Source organism: Dromaius novaehollandiae, chromosome 19 (genome assembly GCF_036370855.1).
Source record: "Dromaius novaehollandiae isolate bDroNov1 chromosome 19, bDroNov1.hap1, whole genome shotgun sequence".
Classification (NCBI taxonomy): domain Eukaryota; kingdom Metazoa; phylum Chordata; class Aves; order Casuariiformes; family Dromaiidae; genus Dromaius; species Dromaius novaehollandiae.
In genome coordinates this window covers 1286720-1306755 of record NC_088116.1, presented here as the reverse complement: position 1 = coordinate 1306755, position 20036 = coordinate 1286720, and the positions used below count along the sequence as shown (strand labels likewise).

Here is a 20036-nt window from a genome sequence, read left to right as displayed (position 1 = left end):
AGAAGTATTTGAAGAAAAAATATTTGAAACAACTTTATTAAAAAGGATGACCAATTTGTTTTACAATTATTTAAAATCATTATTTAAAATAATTAGATTTTTCAGAACCAATGCTGCAATTTTAATACAGGTATAATCACTGCAAATGGCATTAGGAGCCTGTCTACAGGCAAATTGCATTGCTGTAATTATAATGGGATTGTCAAAGCTGAGCAAATCCCCAAGTCCAGATATGCTTGACATGGCAGAAAAGGAAGGGGAAAGAGGTTATACCAGAAAACCTAATCCATCTTGGGCTTATAGTGGCACGGCTATTTCAGTAAAAAAATCCTCCTAACTAAACTAAGTAAGCGGACTTGTATGGAAGCAATGTATAGATCAGCCCTAAAACACAAAAGGGCAACGGCAGCAATGAAATTTGCTACATTTAAACTTGAAAGAGAATGTGAAGAAGTGCTATTGATGTCACATAATGGTGTCCTTCTGTAGGTTGCACAGCAGCTTGGGAACAGGAGATCTGAACATATCAAAGCCCAAGCGGTGGCTTTGCAGCGCGGACGCTGCTGACCTCCTCCCGTCGGAGCTTTGAAGTGCTTCAGTGCTACACGAAATGGCAGATGGCCGGCAGCACCCTAACAGGAGCGATTCTCCAGATACGCTGGAGGCTTTTCAATAATAGCTTATAAAACAAATACAGCTATTTCTCTCACTTTGAAAAGGAAAGTCACAGTAACCTCTAATCTGAGAATTCTGTATCTGTATTTGTTCCTCTCTAATTCCTAGAAAAAGCAAAAAATACAAAGCACTATAGTTATATTGTGACTAGAAAGCATTTAACCCTAAATAAGGTTTTGTCATTTTAGTTGGCTGCATAAATCCTGGATGATCCTTAAAAGATTAAAAGGATTCTCTGCAGTTTCCCCAGGTATGCTGTCTCCAGATGCTATTCTGTCACAATACATTGAACAATAATTGTCAACGCTGGTGATAAAGACTACAGTCCCATGTATTAACTAAAAATCTGCTCTGTAGTTAACCCCAAATTTCTCATTCCAGTTCTGCCGCTCTCAGGGCCTGCCCATGGAAAGTCCTCCAGCCCAGAGCGAACACACACTGTGCTGCGGCAGCTCTCGGCACGAGCTCCCCATCGCAGCCCAACGGTAGGCCATGGCGACACAAGAGCTTCATACTACGATCAGATGCTAACCCTTCAGTTAAACCTGCAGCGAAAGGTACACGTGAACAGTTCAAGAAAAAAGAAATTATAGCCCTCAAACAATTCTTAGCATATAAAATCCCTGTTAGCCCTGTTTACCTCACTGTAGGAGCTATAGGCGTGCTCTGCTCAATCTCTCCTGACCAACCCTCGAGACATGCAAGGTAGTCTTGAGTATGGCAAAAGATGTGCAAGCCTGAATATCGGCAAATAGGTTAACAAAGCAGTGTCCACGTTTCTGATCGGAATGGTGACATCATGGAAACTCTGTCCATTCTGCAAACGTCCCCCAAATCACAGGAAACAGATTTTTGTAATAATTATGAAGAAAACCTTTACAAAAAGATCCTGGTCACCGAAATTAATGGCAGAATTTGTATTTACCTTAGCAGAAACAGAGGTGAGTTCATAATGGATAAACTACGTGCACCAGGTTCTGTCTTAAAAGCTGAAAACGAGAAATTAGAAAAACAACTGACCTAAATATCCAGAAATTACATAGTGACTGTTAAGGCAGCTATTTTTGAGTGTTTAACTACAGACTTCTCAAAGAAGCTCGAATATCAGAGGTGAAACTTTAAAAAGACTGCACCTTTTAATGCATCTCAGTTTGAGGCACATATAACTACTAATCACTTCAGTGAAAAATTAGGTCAGAATTATCCCCGTTTTCCCTGAAGTGCAGTAAAACTAGATTCAACTGTGTGTGTGCGCGCATGTGTGTATATGTATAAATATATAATTTTATACCTTATATATATATAATATGTATATATATTTTATATATACATATGCATATATATGAACGCAAAAATACCGTGAAGCTGTGATACAACCACCTGGAAGGAGGAATCAAGTGGATATCAATCATAAAGGCAAAAAAATTAAAAAGTAATTTAGAATTGAAACACCCACGTTCTCCTTTTACAGGCTGCATTATGGCTTGGATATCAGTTTAAGCCCAAATTGTCTTTTCCTGAGATCCAACTTCCTAAAAGGATGTGTAATAGCCCTCTTGTAGATGTTTCTCTGGATTTGGGGGAACAGATTGTTTTAAAATAATTCTTGAAAGGTTTTAAGGTACTGGTCGCATGCTATTTCATATCCATAAAATTGTCTTCTCTGGTCTGACTCATGCAGTGAACCTTTTTAAACAAAATAATGTTTGGTACACCTATAATACAGAGTTGGATGCAAATGTATGCAAAGCATACATGTAAGTGTTATCATTTACTATCTGTAAAGCCCTTCACTGCTCCGTACCTTCGTGATGTGACTAAAAATTCCACCATCCTTGTCTCGTAGGCTTTCAACTCACTTTTCTCTAGTCAAGGGACTGCACGAGGTGCAATACAACGGAGAATCTGTACCTTGTCATTAAAGAAAAGTATTCTTCCTGATGTTGACCTCTCTCATTCTTTTACAGAAGCTTACTTGACCATGTTCCTTAAAATCTGTTTATTTAGATGCCAGATAAAAAATTAATCTCTTCTCCTTGTACTTGTTTGTTGCACACATTGATTAATTTAGGCCTATCCTGATTTGGAAACATTCAAAAAAATCCAGAGATGACAAGCTGATGAATGATGTGTTAACAGTTAGATACAGTAACGCAAATAAAGAGACAGGAGTTGGTGAGTTACAGCCAGATTCTCAGTTTAGATAAGATGGTGTACTTCCCACAACCATAATACTGCCAGGCTGATTTATGGGTGTAGCTCAAGATTTAGATACATTATTGCTCATAAAACGGCAAATTACAATACTGCATTTTACCCAGGAAAGCAAGTTAGCTCTACCGCCAGGTAGTCAGCTTCCGTTCAAACCTAAGGGAGGTGGGAGATTAATAGCACTGTCCATAGCCAGGAGCAGTGAGACTAGCTGATAGGCAAACGGCCCCACTTCTATCTGACGTTGAACCTGTAACACTCCTTGACATTACTCCAGTTTTGGACTTTTTAGCAGAGATGTCAAAGTATAGTACATGATGCAATTTTGTATGGCAATCACTAAAAGACAAAGATGAACGCACCAAGCACAGGTCACTTCTTGCTAAATCCATTTTCAGCCCTGTTTTCAATACATAAAAAATCTATATTAATTAGTGATTCAAGAAAAACTCCACAATACCTAATGCATTAGGCAGAGACAGGGGATATTTCTTGCCTGTTAGTTAAAAGATATCAGATGCAATCTTGATGTAAACATATACATCTGGATGTTACTTATTTATGATTGCACATGTCTGTAAATAAAGATAGGTATAAGTAAAGGTGTACTATTTTCCACCAATATTTCCAAACTGCTTCACTGTATTTCTACCTATTTGAATGGAATTACTCAGAAATATATACAATATACAGAATATATTATATAAATATATAGAATATATACAATATATAGAAATATGCTATTTCTAGTTCATATGTAAAATCTTCGATTAAGAAAATTTAAGCTACAGGATACGTTTAGTGGACTAGATTCTCAATTAGTGTAACTCAGTCAATGTAAACAGCCTACCTGTGCTAGCTGGGAATGTAGCCCTAGATTTGCTCTAAGCATCATCTATGCTTTCATAGTTCTTGAGAAGAAGCCTGTTAAGGTTTCATTTTCAAATGGTTTTCATCAATAATACCTAAAGGTGTCATGGTCACTAAACAATTGTGCTAGAAACAATACAAGATAAGACATAAAAGGCCTATTAAATTACCCGGTCCACGCCTCCAAATGCAACAAAAATAAATGCAAAATGCTGTGGGGTTTGTCACTTGCAGCATGGAAAAGCTTTTCCATTAGGCTTTGTCTGATACTCTGCCATATTCCAGAACAAACTCTGTGATCAGAAGGACAGGGAAAGCTTGTCCGGAGGTTACAATGTGGGAGCTGAGAAGCAGGAGGCTGGTGTTCCACTCCTGACTTGTCAGGGCAACAACTTGCTCCAACACCTTACTGGGGCCCTTTGTACCTTGTCCTACCCAACTCTAAGTGCAGACATCTGTGATTCCTTCCCATGCAAGTCCTAAAGGGATTAAACATATCAGTGTTATTACATTTCTTATTTAATGTTAATGCTATAAATAAATTCAGGACACTCAAAATGGGTTGGGACTTCTAGTGTTGTGTGACATAGCAGAAGTAACAGTTCTTACCCCAAAGAGTTCAAGCTCTTGAGTCATATGAATCTTCAAATACAAAACATAGCACCTGAAGTAACTTCACATTATAATTTAAATTTTAAATGCTTCAGTAGTGATTGCTGCTATTTCCCAGCTCCCCACCTGCACAAAGGAGGGGGGAGTCCTCATACTTACAGCCTGCATTCTCTTAGCCCTCCTGACAACATGGTCCACTACTAGCGTCCATCCCAAATACCCCAACTATAATAGTTTTCTTCCCCTCACCCAAATTTGTCAACTTTACTGATAAATTCACTCTCTTTCTCATCATTCAAAATCACCTACTCATATTTTCTCCTGTCTTTCCTTTCTCTACAGAAGTTTAGTTCTCTTCCTTCAGCACTTCTCAGCTGTACTCTTTTTCCTATTTATCTCCCTCATTCCTTCTCTCACCAGAATGCTTACTCTGGCAGTCTGGAGTTGTACCCCTCCACACCTTCATCTTGGTTTTGCTTTCTGTACTGTATCGTCTATTTAACTTTCTGGGCTGTGACTCTACAGTCGACTCCACACAGTCAGAATCATGCAGCTGAGAGGAGAACTCAGCGAGGTCAGTGGGACTCTGGGAAGAAATGGGAGTCCCAAAGAGGTACAGTGACAAGATCAGGGCTTTGTACTGTAAGTTCCTCAAGGCAGGACTGTGTTTGCGTATAGGAACTGATACGTATCTCTACACTTTACATGGGTAGGCAGCTTGCCTGTTCTCAGGGGTACTGGGAGGATGCATTTACTAATGTTTCCCAGACAAAAAGTACTAGTAAAATTATTACGAGTACTCTTCCACTTAGGAAAGTTGCAAAAATCATTTGATGCTAAGAAAGGGTTTTGAAGCTGAAAAGAGCTATGTAGGCGCTATTGTTATAAATAGTTTCCTAATTCCTAGTATGACTATGTTAGTAACAGCACAACAAATAGGCAAGAAGAACATCTTGAGGCAAAACCAACCAGATGAATTTCATTTTCTTTTGGTGAGGAGTTACTCTTTGCAGTTCTACTACACTAGTCCACATTGTTGGCTTTCAGCTGCCAGCTCCTCAGGGCAAGGTTTAAATTAAGTTCTCTTCTCCATTTTTTTTTAATCAGGAAACTATTTATATTCATTTCAGGCTTTGTAATCTTCTCCAACCCAGTGTTAAAAAATAACAAACAAACAAAAGAATACCCAAAGCTAAATGTTGACTCTAAAAACCCCCTCCCAGCCTCCTACTTAATCAGCCTTGTGGCATATTGGAAAATGGACCATTTAGTTCCGCTTCATTATTATGGTGGAAAAAAAATCTTACAGTCAGGCTTAAAGCACCTAAATACCTAGAGCCATATTCTAATCTGCAAAGCACATGGGTGTAAAACAGACAAGCAATTTTTCATTTCCTCGGGGCAACATTGCTTATGGTGACTGGCAGGGGCTTTCTGTATTTCATCAGGTCTTTCATTAGCACACTGCCAGGCATGTGTATCTACACCCGCTGCATTAGTGGTCACACTGTGTGTGATGGCATGTCTATCACGGGAGATAATGGATGTGTGGCTGTCAGAGGGCAACACATGGGCTTGTGCAAGGAAATCTGAATTTGCTGGCTACACCCTTGGAAACATATAGGGTGTAACATGTGCAATGCACACTGAAATTAGCATGAATTTAGTAATGCTCACCTGTAATCAAAGGAAATAGTATTACCCTTAAAATGTCTTGCAAAGCACACTCAAACGCTATTGCCTATCTAGGAGATACTCAGATGCCTGCAGTCAGGATTCTGAAACATCAGAGAAAAGAGGCTTTGGAGCAGTCTTCTCCAGGGTAGAAGACTAATCTTCTTGTGGTAAAAAAAACCCCAAAACTCTATAGCGTTACAAACATCTAAGAACAGGACTAAATGATCACCTGTGAGTGCTGACTGGACTCAGTTACAGACAGTCCTTTCCAATTCTATGTTCCTAGAGAAGCTTTAGAATTGGCGTCGGAGAAGGTGAGATTGTTGATAAAAGAGCCCCAGATTACATTAATGATAAAGTGATAATACCTTTGTGATTATACCTTCAAACTCATTTTCATTTGGTTCTTGTTTTATATGTTCTTCATCAGATCTTTCAAAATTAAAATGAACAAATGCAAATACTGCGTAGACAAAGCTAATGATGCTGGTAAAAATATCAGTAGAGACTGAAGACTTACTTAAATGGCAAAGAACTCTCTGACATAAGGACCTGTCTTGGACTTTTTGTTTTGAAATGCATAAAGCTGATGATTGTTCTTTTTTTCTTTTTTTGACTGGGCACTGACTTCATCCATGCATACTACTACTCTTACATGAATTAACTGCACTTAGGAAGCTGTCATGAAAACACCTTCCTTCTGGTCCAAAATGATGGCATCATTTGAAAAGGAGTTACATTACAACGTAAGAAAAAAAAGCATAAAATCTTTTTTTTCTTTAGATTTGAAGAAAAGACAAAAACAGTGAAACATTTCTGGACCTACTCAGCATGCAGCACTTGGTTATTTTAAGTTGTTTTTCAAAATGAATCAGAATATCAGGGACTAAAAATGTTCTGCTTGTTAAGTGGGTGCTAACCAGAGCTAAACTGTTTTGGAAGAGTACTGTGAAGTACCGAATGTCTTCTGCAGGATTACAGATGTCCTCAGATGTGCTGGTCTAGCTGCAGAAACACGTATTTGTAAAAATAATTCACGTATGTAATGAGGCGCCCGTGTTTATGAAGAACAGCAGCAGCGTTCAGCGCAGCAATTATTACGCCCTCTATTGGGAGTCTGGATCCCGCGGCTGATGAGCGAAAACTTGACCTAATAAAGCCTTTCCTATCTCTGACTTGCCCTGCGCTGACGGAACATCTCCTCCCTTCCTGAGCACAGCCGAAGGATCAGTCGAGGCAGGGAGCAGGGAGCCCTGAGTCGTGGGGCGCCTGGAGCCGGACGGAGCGCAGGGTGCCTGGGTGCACCGGAGGCCCTGCCCCGAGCTGCTCGGCGTCGTTGCAAAGCTGCGTGCAGTCTGCAAGCCACGAGCTGCTAGCGTCTGCTGCGGATGCTGTGCTGCACGTGGTACAGCGCAGAGACAGTCGGCTGGCGTGTTGACTGCAGAGCAGCAACACAACTAGAGGCTTATTTAAAAACACAGACACGTAAGCAAGGCAGAAACCCCACCTCCCTGTGATTGTCTGAGAGGGATCAAATGGGCAGAAATACCACAGACAGACACACTCCTCCCAGCATAATTGTCACTATCACAGCTGTGGTGGAGAGAGGGGGAGGAGACTGGATGATGCAAGGAGCTTGGCACCACGCTCAGCAGTCGCTGGACTGCAGCCTTTCGCAAGGAGCAGGGAGGCATTCGTATCCGTGAGAGACAGCGCGGCCCTGCCAGCGCGGCCACCGGCCGGGGCGCGGAGGGAGCTCCGACTGCAGAGCCAGGAGTGACACACTGCCTCCGCATCTGCATCTGCATCTGCATCTGCTTGTTAACCCTCCAAAAGGGATCAGCCTTCGCCTCCTGCCTTCCCGAAGTTTATCCAGCAGCTACGTGATTTACTCTAACAATACCGGCTCTTAGTCACTTATTTTCAGAGCTCATTACAAAGAGTAATTAAATGGTCATAATGTCCCTAGCCTTAACCCTATTTAGTAGATAAAGTAGATAATTAAGCACTGTTAGCTCCATTTTGCATCTATGGAAACTGATGACAGAGGCTAACTCAAGGTCACGCTTATCATACATGGAGTACTAGCTCTTCCATCCCAAAATTCTCAGATAGCTTGTTAATTTTAAGGTGTTGTGCATCCAAAGTGTTACTCCTGTCTTATCACTGAGAAAACTAATACAGGGAAGTATTACACGATTTAACCAAATCAAGTCTCTGAGAGCCTGAAAAAGAGCACTGATCTTCTTTATTTCATGTTAGGCAAGAGAACCATGTCTTCTTAAACAGGAGGGTATCTCTGCCTCACATAGCCAATGGTCCTTACATTCATATTCTTGTATTAATATATAATGAAGCAGTCAGATGTGACAAATCTAATAGCTGCCATGTGGAAGAGTTTTAAATGTTATTCATTCTAGCTGCCCAGGTACAGCCACAAAACCCTCACACTAGCTCTCAGTTGGGAGTCTTTCATTCATCTCAACAGCAGCAGTTTTGAGATTTTAGACAAGACTGTAGCTTGAGTGCATCCTTCCTGAGTTGTTCATGAGTCACTGGTTACTGCAGCTCAACCTGCTGTATCTTTCAGGCTATATATAGCTCTGTTCTATAAACTATTATCTCACTTTTGGCCAGTCAGATTGTTTCATTCATGAGTGTTTATCTTGCCTTAACTGCCCGTCTAGAGGTGGAACACTCTATTTTCAGACTCTGAGAGGGCTCGAAGAGAGGGCTGCATTTTTAAGTACTCCCCTTCCCTCCATTTCTAAAGTATCTTAAGACTTATGTAAGAGGCTATAAATTGAAGACCTCTATTTATTCACAACATGCATGCAACATTAACAGAAATTTTCTCCACTGACATGTTCAACCAAGAAGTCATGGGACTTCTTCTAGGAACTGGAAAAGTCTTCAAGTCCAAACATTTCCAATTTTTGGCTCCACTCCTATGGCACACAAATACGGGGCCAATAAATAACAGGTGCATTTTGTGTAGGGATCACAGGACAGTCACCAAGGTGGATAGCAACTATTTCTTAAAAATGTAGGATGATTTGAACCATCGGCTTCACTGGGCCATCCTGTCTCCTAAATTCTGATTCTCTTCCAATGCTTTCTTAGTAAATGCATAATTATACCCACATAATTACAACATATATTGAATTTCATACTTCCATTTAAACCTATGGCAATTTCATGACAGATTTCTACAGAGAAAAAAAAAAAAAAAACAGAGCCCTTAAGTAATGTGTATGTAATAAAGAGCACCTTACCAAATCCATTGAAGTTAAAAAGCTTTTAAATGACAATTGGCTTTATCAAACATTAAAACAGTATGAAAAGCCAAGTTCAAAAATTGACCTTGTATCTAAAGTTCTTGAAGAGGCCTGGGTAAAGGATTGCTTCATGCCAAGTAATTCAGGTATAATCAGGTAAGACTCAACTGTGCCATGACATCCTATACCAGACATGGGCTAACAGCCCCTTAACTCTGGGTTAATACTCGATCAAAGTTCAGAAATTAAATGAATTGGGCAGTTTATTTCTAGTACAGATGGACCCATCATTTACAGTATGGCCCAGTACTGTTCTTAGGCACAGAAGAACTGCTGCTAAAGAAGAATAGCAGAGATACCCAAAAGATTTGGACAGATTGTTCAGTAAAAACAAAAAACCTCAAAGCAAGGACTTAAAAAATCAAGCTTTACAGAAAAATTAAAGGCAGCTGGACCTGACACAGGGATTGGACTGGTGGTATAGAGATGCTCCCTCTCCCTGCTTCGTAGCTGCCTCCGTGCTTGGCTTTGAACCAGTGTCATCGTTAATTGGATACGAGTGATGGATCTGGCCACCTGGCACTCTGTCTGGCTCCTAGCTGATGATCAACTCACTTGGCAGCCTAAGTGGGGAACTGGCCACCTGGCTAATACGAGGGCTACAGAATATCTGACTAGCTGACTGCCAACCTGCTAAGACATTTCTTTATTGCGGGTACTGACAGTAACCTCTCTCTTTTGCTCTATTCATCTTTTTCACTGTAACCTGCATGCTGACAAAGAGATGCCCAACCCATGACCCCCTCCTCTCTTTACTTTCCTCTGATTGTCTGCTACTAAGGATAAAGACAGACTCCTCCCTTAATTGCTAAATGAGAATAAAATTAGCTTGTCTCCTTCTCCTCCAAGTTCTTTAAATTCTTCCAAGTTCCCTTCCCCCATTCCATCCTGTCCTGCTTCTACCATTTTCAGCACTCCAAGTTACAATTTGTATTAGCTACTGAATTTCCCAACAATTTTTGAATGCTGTAGTTTGATGCCTATTTTTAAATAGTAAAAATGCTGATATAAATTAAGAATAATATCAAAACAAAGAAAGGGACAAGAATGTGGTATCAGACTCAAGCCTGAAGGGTAGATTCTCCACTTGCCTTGCACCCTGTGTTATTATTAGCACTTGCAAAATCTCAGTGAGAAAGGCCACAATTTTGATTTAGCATTTTTTTTACATTCATTTTGCTGATATGTAAATTACTCCACAAGAGTCAGGGCAGTGGAAAATGAAGACTCAAGCACGCAAACATATGTCAGTAAAGCGTTCTAGAGTACTATCAGTGTCACGCAGTGTAATATGCTAAGTTAGTCTACGAATTAATTTCATTACTGTAAGATCTTAAAAAGTAAAAAGTAAATAAGTACTGAAATTTTAGGCTTCCTGGATATATGCCATTCATGTTTTCAGACTTTTTTCCCTCAGCTCTGGGTAAATTCTCACCTACTCCAAATATTGAGACATCCTCAATAAAGTAATGAAAGTTAGCTTTGGGGTTCTCTTCCCAACTTTGACTCACTGTGGTTTTCTGATGGAATTTTCAGATGGAAAGTACTTAGTTTCAGTTTTCTCATCCATAACACGGAAATTTTTGAAACACAAATTCTTCTTAGGGATTTTACAAGATCTGTTACTTAAAGCTCAGAAATGGTGTTGGGATCCTAGAACAACTGAGTATAAAAATAAAAAAATTACAGAAAATGCTTGGTATTTTACTGATGACAGAACCAACTATAACATTTGTCTAATCTCCAATGAGAAAGCCAATGATTTGCAACTACTACACGCACAGTCTCGGCCAGGAGTAACTGGCATTTCGAAGTACAAATTAGGGCTACGGACTTTCCCGAAAAGTCCATCTTTCCCTAAAAGATGAGGCAAGAGCTTCCCTGTTGGGGAAGGTGAGATTGCATGGACAGGAAGCAGCCACAGACTCCCTCCCGATGACTGCTGGTGAAATCGCAGAGCCCTCAAGAGAGAAAGCACTAGCTGGAAAGAGCGGACAGCGGGGACAGGTAGAGGTACTCCAGTCCTTGCACACTATTAGCGACTGGTAAGTGAAGCACGGATCCCAAACCTAACTGAACTTCAGATACAGTCTGATGGCAATTAAGATGGTGCTGGCACTGCCACCAGGAACAGCTCTCCCCTTCCCCACTTTCATCTCTGACTACTTACTCTTCCCTCTGGCAGCGCAGGTATTAAAGTGGCCATGTGCTGAACCAGATTGGGAAACTGACGAAAAACAGCTGAAAATAAACAAAATAAACATGTGTCCTTTTTTTCCTAAACATCAAAGACTCCTTATGCTGTTCAGAAGGTGTAAGTTTTGTAAACAGGTATTAATTACATTGAAAATGAACTCCAAGACTAAATCATTATCTGATGGAATTCCACCACTGAATTCAAAAAAATACCGAGGATTTGACCTCTGTATTTGTTTAGGAAAGAAGTAATGCATTTCTAGAATATGTAAAGTCCTCTGTAAAATTCCCCCATATATTGCAGGTCTTTTTTTAAAATGCTTTAAACTGATCTTTTTTTCCCAATTACTAATGTACTACGATGATGTTCTGTGATGTTTTTAACTTGGTCTTGGAATATAATAAGCAGCCAATGCTGCTTATTATATCCATTTAAAATGATTTGAAAATAATGTACTTTGTTAATTGCAATCATTGTACGAAACTTAGATCACTGATTGGAATATATTGGACTATATTCGCTCTTGGTATAACCTCATTAATAGAAACCAAAGATACATTTGCCCCCAAAAGGGCCTGCTCCAGTGGGCTTTACTGGGGGACTTCCTGTAAGCTTAATAAAAACGGAATCAGGCCAACAACAGGAAAAGTATTCCAGGGCGTGGATCTTCAGGTTTCTTAAGCAGCTGTAGTTTAATTGAAGTTAATAGAAATATTTGATTTATCCAAGTGGGGATTACAGAACTTATTTCTCTCTTTTCATTGTATATGAATGCTGGAGAAAAGTACACGGTAGATCTAATACCAAAGTTTAAACCAGTATAATTTGGCACTGGTGCTGCGTGAAGCAGCCCCATGTTTCTCCATCCATTCATTTCTACCCTGATGCAGCCCTTTTATTTGTCCCGAAGTTTTCATGTGGTTACATGATGAACCACATCGGGAAACTGATCCAGTTTGATTATGTTTATCTTAGATCAGTTCTCCAATCCATTCATCACAAATGTTTCTTTTGGCAAAAGGGAGGGAACAGCATGGGGACAGAAACAGAGATTGGGAACCGCAGAAGGTGGCAGCATTTCTTTTAGCAGCAAGTGCTGGCTTAGAGCAGTTAAAATTTAATGTGAAACCACAAGATAAATAGCTCAGTTCAAATAACTACAGCACCAGGGAAGTGTTCATAGGATTAGTTTAGCAGAGAAAAGATGTTATTAGCTGAAAATATGCACTGACAAATGGCAAAGTGATATTACACTGAAGTAGCAGATGTGGTTAATCCTGAAAAAGTCCCTTCATATGAAAGTAATTCTGTTCCATTTTCTGAATCTGCATGGCAAGTTCAGCTTGTGCTTTTGGCAATGCTGTAGGCATGAATGTATGTATCTATACTGTATTATTTATATATACACACACATATACACCACATGGTATATACCTTTAATAATATATTAATAGACACATATATTTGCACTGATAAGTTATTAGAAGTTTATACTCTATCATCCCTGATAAAAGTATTAGAAAAGAAAGGAAAGAAAAGGAAGGAACATGGTCAGGCAAATTCTACTACTGACCTGTCATTTTAAGTCTCCCTTTTACTTCTGTTTTAAATGTTGTTTCAGTGTTGGTGTTGTGAACAACACAGCAATAGCTGAGACAAAATGTTAATGTTTTAACTCACTGGCAATATTCAGTCCAGGTACATTTCAGAAGCATGCATTTAGACAAAGTGCTGATACCTTTTTAGAAATACAGCAACTATGTGCTTCCATGTCTCTGAACTTTCCTGGAATTAACCCGCTTATCTTTTGTAGCTGTTTTCTCAATTTTCTTTATAGCCTTAAAATTATAGCAAGAGTATCTCTCTCTAGTTTAAAGGAGGAAGAAAATATTTTAGATGCTCATAAAGGGAGGAATGTTAAATTAGCAAAGTTGCTGTCTTCACGTTAAATCTATTCTTCTCTCAGTTGGATACCTCAATTTCCTGCATCCACGCTGAAGAAGATATCAGGAAACTCTTATTACTTTTCAGGGAGCTGTTATCAGCATGACCATCATCATCTTTAACTATCTTTGAGAACTGTTTACTCTGCTTTACTTGGCAAACTTCTATCAATAAATCTTTGTAAGATTTTGTAGGAGAGTCAGGAATCCACACACCAACCACAAACACTCCCAGCCACTGAAACAACCTCCCTGTTCTGCAGAAGCCACTTCCTGCCTAGCACCATAACCTCGCTTTGCAACCATCATGCCAGCTGCCTCTCCGGTCATACCCGTGCTCTCTGTTGTAAAATGGGGACAAAAAGACATCGGAGTAAATTCTGCTTTTAGTGTACTCACTAACTTCTCTGTATTTCCATCATCTTCAGAAAGGCACATCCCATGAAGCACATTGCTCTTGGTAGCAGCTTCTCTTTACTACCGAACTGTGGAGCCCTTACTGATCATAGTTTACATAGAGGGACTTCTGCTTATTTGACCCCATGCCTCCATTCTGGCTTTACAGCCATGCATGGCTTCACTTTGCTCCATGTCTCACAGCTCACAGACACACTAGACTCCTAATACTAAAAACGTTTAAAAAATACAGCAATCTTAGTTGATTTTCAGCTTCCAGTGTCCAAACATCAGCCTACAAGAAGCTCTCTTGCGGTCCTTGACTCTGTATCTCCCAGAGATTGAGCTGCCAAGTTATTAAGTAACAGCTCATTGGCACAGAGATCCCTCCAACACATTCAGCTGGCTCAGCTCTTTCTGATCTGAAAGTGCTTTCCATTTTTCTGACTGGCGATGCATCCCCTCGGCAAGGACCCACATTATTTTTTAATCTTCAATGGGTAAAGGGCTGCTGAACAAGTACTATTGCCATTTCCAAGCATGACATTTAGCACTGTTGGTGTTTTATTTCCCCCACCTTACGTGTCAGTGGAATACTTGTTGCTGTTCACTAACAGGCTTCGAAGACTTGCAGCTGTGGACAATGACGATAATAACTGTGGGACAGGGGAGCTGTTATAAAACCTCAACATTTGGCACTATTTTAGCAAAGCGTATGGTCCTTTTTCTGTTATTTAGCTGTCATTGCTAATATTGACCCAAGTGGGAGTTGAGTGCTGCTGAGCCCCAGCAGATCACAAAAGCCCATGAGTTGTTGCTCCTTAGGACCTTAACGGGTTAGTCCCAATACTACTGTTCTTTGTTTTAGTCCCTGCCGCAAACTCAATGTCATTTCTTCTTTCTGATACCCATTGCAGACACTGATTAGTAACTTGTATGGAACTAAATTTTAGTTTCTCTTAAAAGCTTGTGTTTCTTCAACTAGTCTGGCAATCCAAGAATAACTCTCTCCACTCTAATACATACAGTATCATAAGTAATGACAGATAATGCTATCAAAGTCTTTTCCTAGAATATAGAGATTAACTCACCTCTTTAAAATGTACACATTCGACATAGCATAATACCGTACTACTTCAGGACAACTATTTAAGCCATCAAAAAGATACTATGGTCTGTGGGAACTAGGATGATCCCTAGCCATCCTCCTACCTCCCTGTATTCAGATATTTATCATCTTTTTAGATTAGCGCACAGATATCGCAGCACTAAGCACTTTTGAAAAACCTAAAATAGATTGCATTAGCTTAAATTTCTAGGTAGTAAAGAAACTCAAGAGGAGAGAAACATAATTAACTTGGAGCATAGAAAGATTCTCTTGTGGGAAAAGTACCCTGAACTAAAAAAGAAGGACCTAATAGTGAACATGCAACATCCTAGCAAGTTACACCTTCTGAAGACTGATGTCTTAGGTTCAAGATAAGCTATTTTCCTGTGAACATTTTTCCTCCGACATTTAAGACTTACTATCTGATTTTTGGACGAGAAAAGGTGATCATCCCAGTTTTTAGTGCTTGGTCTTTTTCTTTCAAATTAAACTAAAAGCTGTGTTTCTGGGACTGGCTGTAGGTATTTCTCTGCATTCAAAGAATGTTTCTTAAAGGTATGCTGGGTTTCTAGCACACAGAGCCCAGTTCTGCTCACATTAAAATGAAAGGTGAAAATTTCCTCAGTGTCAATAGACAGACAAGGTAGTAGATCGAGAAGGCAGAATTCTGTAGAAGGATATCAGGCCCTCTGAAATTTAAATGACTTTTCCCAAATGATGCACATTTTTTCCTCATAATTTCTCTTTTCAATTCACCAAAGAAACTCTTCACAGTTTCTGTGCTGCTTATTTCTGTCTGCTTCTGCAACAGCCTCTGTGACAAATGGTTGAGGCAGTTGTATGTATTCCTGCTTCAGAATCAGCTCTTAGAGAACTGTTCACCAGCTGTGTAAATGCCTGTTCCAACAGATGTGTAGGTGGCTGCACAAAGGTGAATTTTACAGAACTGACTGTTGATCTATTACAGTCGAAAATGTTGAAGTCCATACCAGTTGTTCCTGTTCAATTTCTTTTTAAAAGCGTTATCAAACTTAATTATTCTGTCATAATATGCCAATTGGTTGTGCCCCAAAAATGCTGAATTCACTTTTTTTAGGTTACGTTACCAACTCAGTAAGGAAAAAAAGGTATTTCTTTCTGTTGTGCTACACATCATCTGTCTGATGAATTCTTAGCCTTCACCTACATAGATCTTAAAAACTCTTTTGAACAAACACCCAGAGTCCTAAGAAATATTGCTACCAGGAGAAACAACTTAGCAACCCAAACTTCTTATTTACGTAATTCTCAGTCTCCGCTGACTTGTCAGAATCTTTGGCTGTTTTATATTCTTCTGAACAAATCCTTAAACAGGGCAAATTCTTTGCTTGTTTGTTTTTGAAACAGAAAGTTAAGAGTAACTCTGTAAATATAACATTTCAGAAGAGAACTACAGATTGGATGTGTTAGATACATTTTACATCAATAAATCTTGTGCTTTATCAGTACATCAGAAAGCTTAGGAGAGACTTTGTATTGTCTTGTGCTGTAAAATGACAAAAACGTTCTAACCTAGTAGAACCTTCATGGAGCCTGTTTAATAATGAAAAAGCTGCCATACGAGATAAAGAAGTGAATATAGATAACACAATGAAGCCTGAAAATGGGGACAGAGAAAATTCTTCAGGCCGAAAATTCTTCAGGCCAAAATGAAAACTACTGGGATTCTGTAGATGAACCCAAAAGGACTTAATTCCCCCCCCCTTTTTTTTAAGAATTAGTAAACCTGTCTCAATTAGACTTTCTTCTCAATTCCAAATATGAACTGTTGTTATTTATTAAAGCAATCTCTAACCAAGGATTCCAGTATGTATTAAAATGTTAAAAAGTTAAACCTCACAATTGTAATTTTTATAATTTTAGTCTCACTTCTTGTTTCCAGGTAAAATTGTATATCAATTACTGGATAAACCAAAAGGATGTAAAATAACGGGGGAGCACCCTATAAATCAGTGTTCTGTCACCTGTTGAGACCGCTATCCCTCGCTCTCTCAATCTACTGAATTATGAAACTATGCAACAGAACGTACTATTACCTAGCTATCAGCTTAGCTATTTCAGTGTAGTTGTAACAGAAACCAGTGGAAGTTTTGCCTGCATAACTTATGGCAGGGTTGGATGCTAATTTTTTACCTTCAGATAAAGTTCTACCCCCTTTTTTCATACAGAGCTCTTAAAACCATAGGCCTCAGTCTTTCTACATTAACATACATTAACTTAATGAAATTTGCTTAGAGTTTCTTATTTGGAATGAATAAAAAAAATATAATAGAGATGCAGGGACAATTCATCCCTTATTTGAATCCAAGGCATTTTTAATTAAATATGTTTTCTAGCTTCGCCTAAGAACACTACCTCCTGAAATTTATCTTTTCCTAATGGTATAGAAATAGTATGTTAAGGAGGGCACTAAATTATGCTTGGAACAAACAACAGAAGTACACCCAATGTCTGAGAAAGCACTGGAGCCAGCAGAGTGTGAATTCACTTTGACTTTCTGCTATAAAATCTGAATTACAGACCAGTTAGATAATGATTAATTCTTTCACAGTCTGTTTTGCTACTGATTTTGAAAGCAAAATTTTCCAATGCTTGTTAATATTACTTCTGTAGTGACACCTATTAAAAGCATACATATAAAGAAATTTCATAAACATGAATAAAGCATTTTTAAATAATTGAAAAAGTTTTCAAAATAGATTAAATGATTTGCCTAAAAGAAGATGAGTTATTGAGAGCGCAAAGCACAGAACAACATGACATTATATCAGTATTAATCATTTGTAACATCTCCAAATATGAACATATGTTCCCTCTTTCTACTATTTTTTTCTTCAGTATTCAGAATTTTAGTTTCATAATTAGTTTCTCACTCATATACAACAGAATGAAGTCATTTTATTGCCTCTGTCACAACTTTCGACCCTGAACTTCCACATGGGTAAGGTACACTCAGGTTTACACTTGACATAAATAAATCTAAAAAGCCTAGTAAAATTGACATTTACTTAAAGAAGTCCAAAGCACCTGTCTAAAGCTTGAGACCATAAATGATGCATTAAGGGAGTAAATTTCACTTTCTTCACAATGCTATTAAACCACGATCCCATTTTCAATAAAATCTCAGACAATTTATGCAACTAGTAAAATGTTTCTCCTTCATCTAGATTTTCAAATTCAGATGAATGCAACTGAAAGTCTTTTTTATTTTTCCTCCATCCCAGTTTGTTCTTCGGTAAGAATGCTGGGAAATACGTCCAGAGGAAAATGCTATTACAATAAACATAAGCCATAATTCCCCTTGTTGCCTTAGGAGAAACATTTCTCTAACGGACTTCAACATTTTTTTATCCCTATCTCAGTTTTTCCCAGGCAGCCAACTTGAATCGCCTCTGTAGCCTTTTTATTTATAATAAGCCCTTATATTCCTATTTCTCATCTTAGTAGTATAGCATCCCAAGAGTAACAGCAAGCACTCTTCCCCACTTTCATTTCTCTCTGTACATTTCTTGTTTGACATAAGTTTAAAAGTCTCGTTTTTTTCTTCCATTTACAATTTTCAGTGCGATTACTAGAAAATACCTACTATGACAGCCGGTGTCCCTAAGTGGTCCTTCTTCAGCACCCATTTTAGATAACATAGTATTAATCAGAGCTGTTCTTCAGAGGAAAAAACAGTGATAAGAAGGCAAACTAAGGTTACTGCTATTTCCTTATGAAAACTCAATGATGAATAGCCGAATTCCACTGAAGCATTTAATCTGTAGCTAGCATAATACTGAATCACAGCACGGCTAATGAGTATAATTGCATTCAGAAAGTTTCATTTTAAGAATGTGTCAAACATATAATTTGATTAGGGCGTGTGAGTATCTGTCCATGGGTTGTGCATGGCAAATTCTTATGTATGTGAATCATAAGGTATTATGAACTACCTACCTCCTGGCAGACAGGAATCTGCAGTATTCCGACAAATGTTGATTAGAACGAAAAATTGTCCATCTAGGCCATTTTGTTTAAGTTGACAGCAATCTTAGAACACATATATTTTAACTCCTGAACCTTCTAGTTAGGCCAGTGACATTCATGATAGAAGGAGAAGACACTTTTATAAACATCTGAAGAAGAAGAGTTAGGAGTTTTCCCATCTAAAAGAGAGTTTGAGTTTGCTTGTAATACTAAATCTTCTAAAATTTTTTAAATGAAGACTCAGTAAAATATTTACAATTCTGTTTTGCCAAAGCAATAGCTTCTGAATAGCTCTGATTTTTTGTGAAATGTTACTGATTCTAACAGGGTAATAGACTATCAGTTTATTAAAGTTTGGAATAGGTGCATTAGTTAAATAGATTGCATGTCAAGAAAAGAGCATTCATTTTCCCTTCATTTTTAAGGGATGTATATTTGTGTTCAGGAAGATACTTTTGTTGAGAAGACATGTAGGATTAAAAATTTTCCTTCAAGTAGCTACTGACCAGGTTTCCTATATACCTTAGCCTATATATTATAAATCTTCTCTGTTACCTTGTTAATAACCTCAGCTGCAAGTTGAGCATCCTTTTGGAGAAGCAACTCAGTCTTTGAGGCAGCTCAGCTTACTGTTGCTTCTGACTGGAACAATAAGATGTTATGTCAACAATACATGTAATTATTACAAAAAGTCAATTACTGTTGATAAGTTTCCTTTATATCAGCCACAAATTACAGTTTACCTATATATCTTACCACAACTAAAGATATTAAAATAGAAGCAAAATATCCTTGGGACAACTGTTCTTTATCTTCATTTTAGCTTTTTTCATTTCTTATATCTAGAATGAAAATTATGTTATGAGTAACATCTGTCTCTAACTTTCATAGATCAAATAAATAAAGATACTTGTAATGTTAAAGTTGTGTTTAAAATGCTGCAGTATCCTCAGGGCAGAGACCATATTTTCCTATTATTTTATAGTATCCTGAGTAATAAA

The 20036-nt window shown here is 38.5% G+C and overlaps 1 protein-coding gene across 6 annotated transcripts in view; it reads right to left on the bottom strand.

Annotated features, from left to right (window-relative positions):
* MNT (MAX network transcriptional repressor) overlaps positions 1–20036 on the bottom strand; it is a 110096-nt gene that overhangs the window by 81198 nt on the left and 8862 nt on the right. For all 6 annotated transcript variants that reach the window (XM_064523050.1, XM_064523047.1, XM_064523045.1 and 3 more), the window contains one exon: positions 19591–19677. The gene's annotated coding sequence lies outside the window, so the exon portion shown is untranslated. The remainder of the gene's footprint in view (positions 1–19590; positions 19678–20036) is intronic.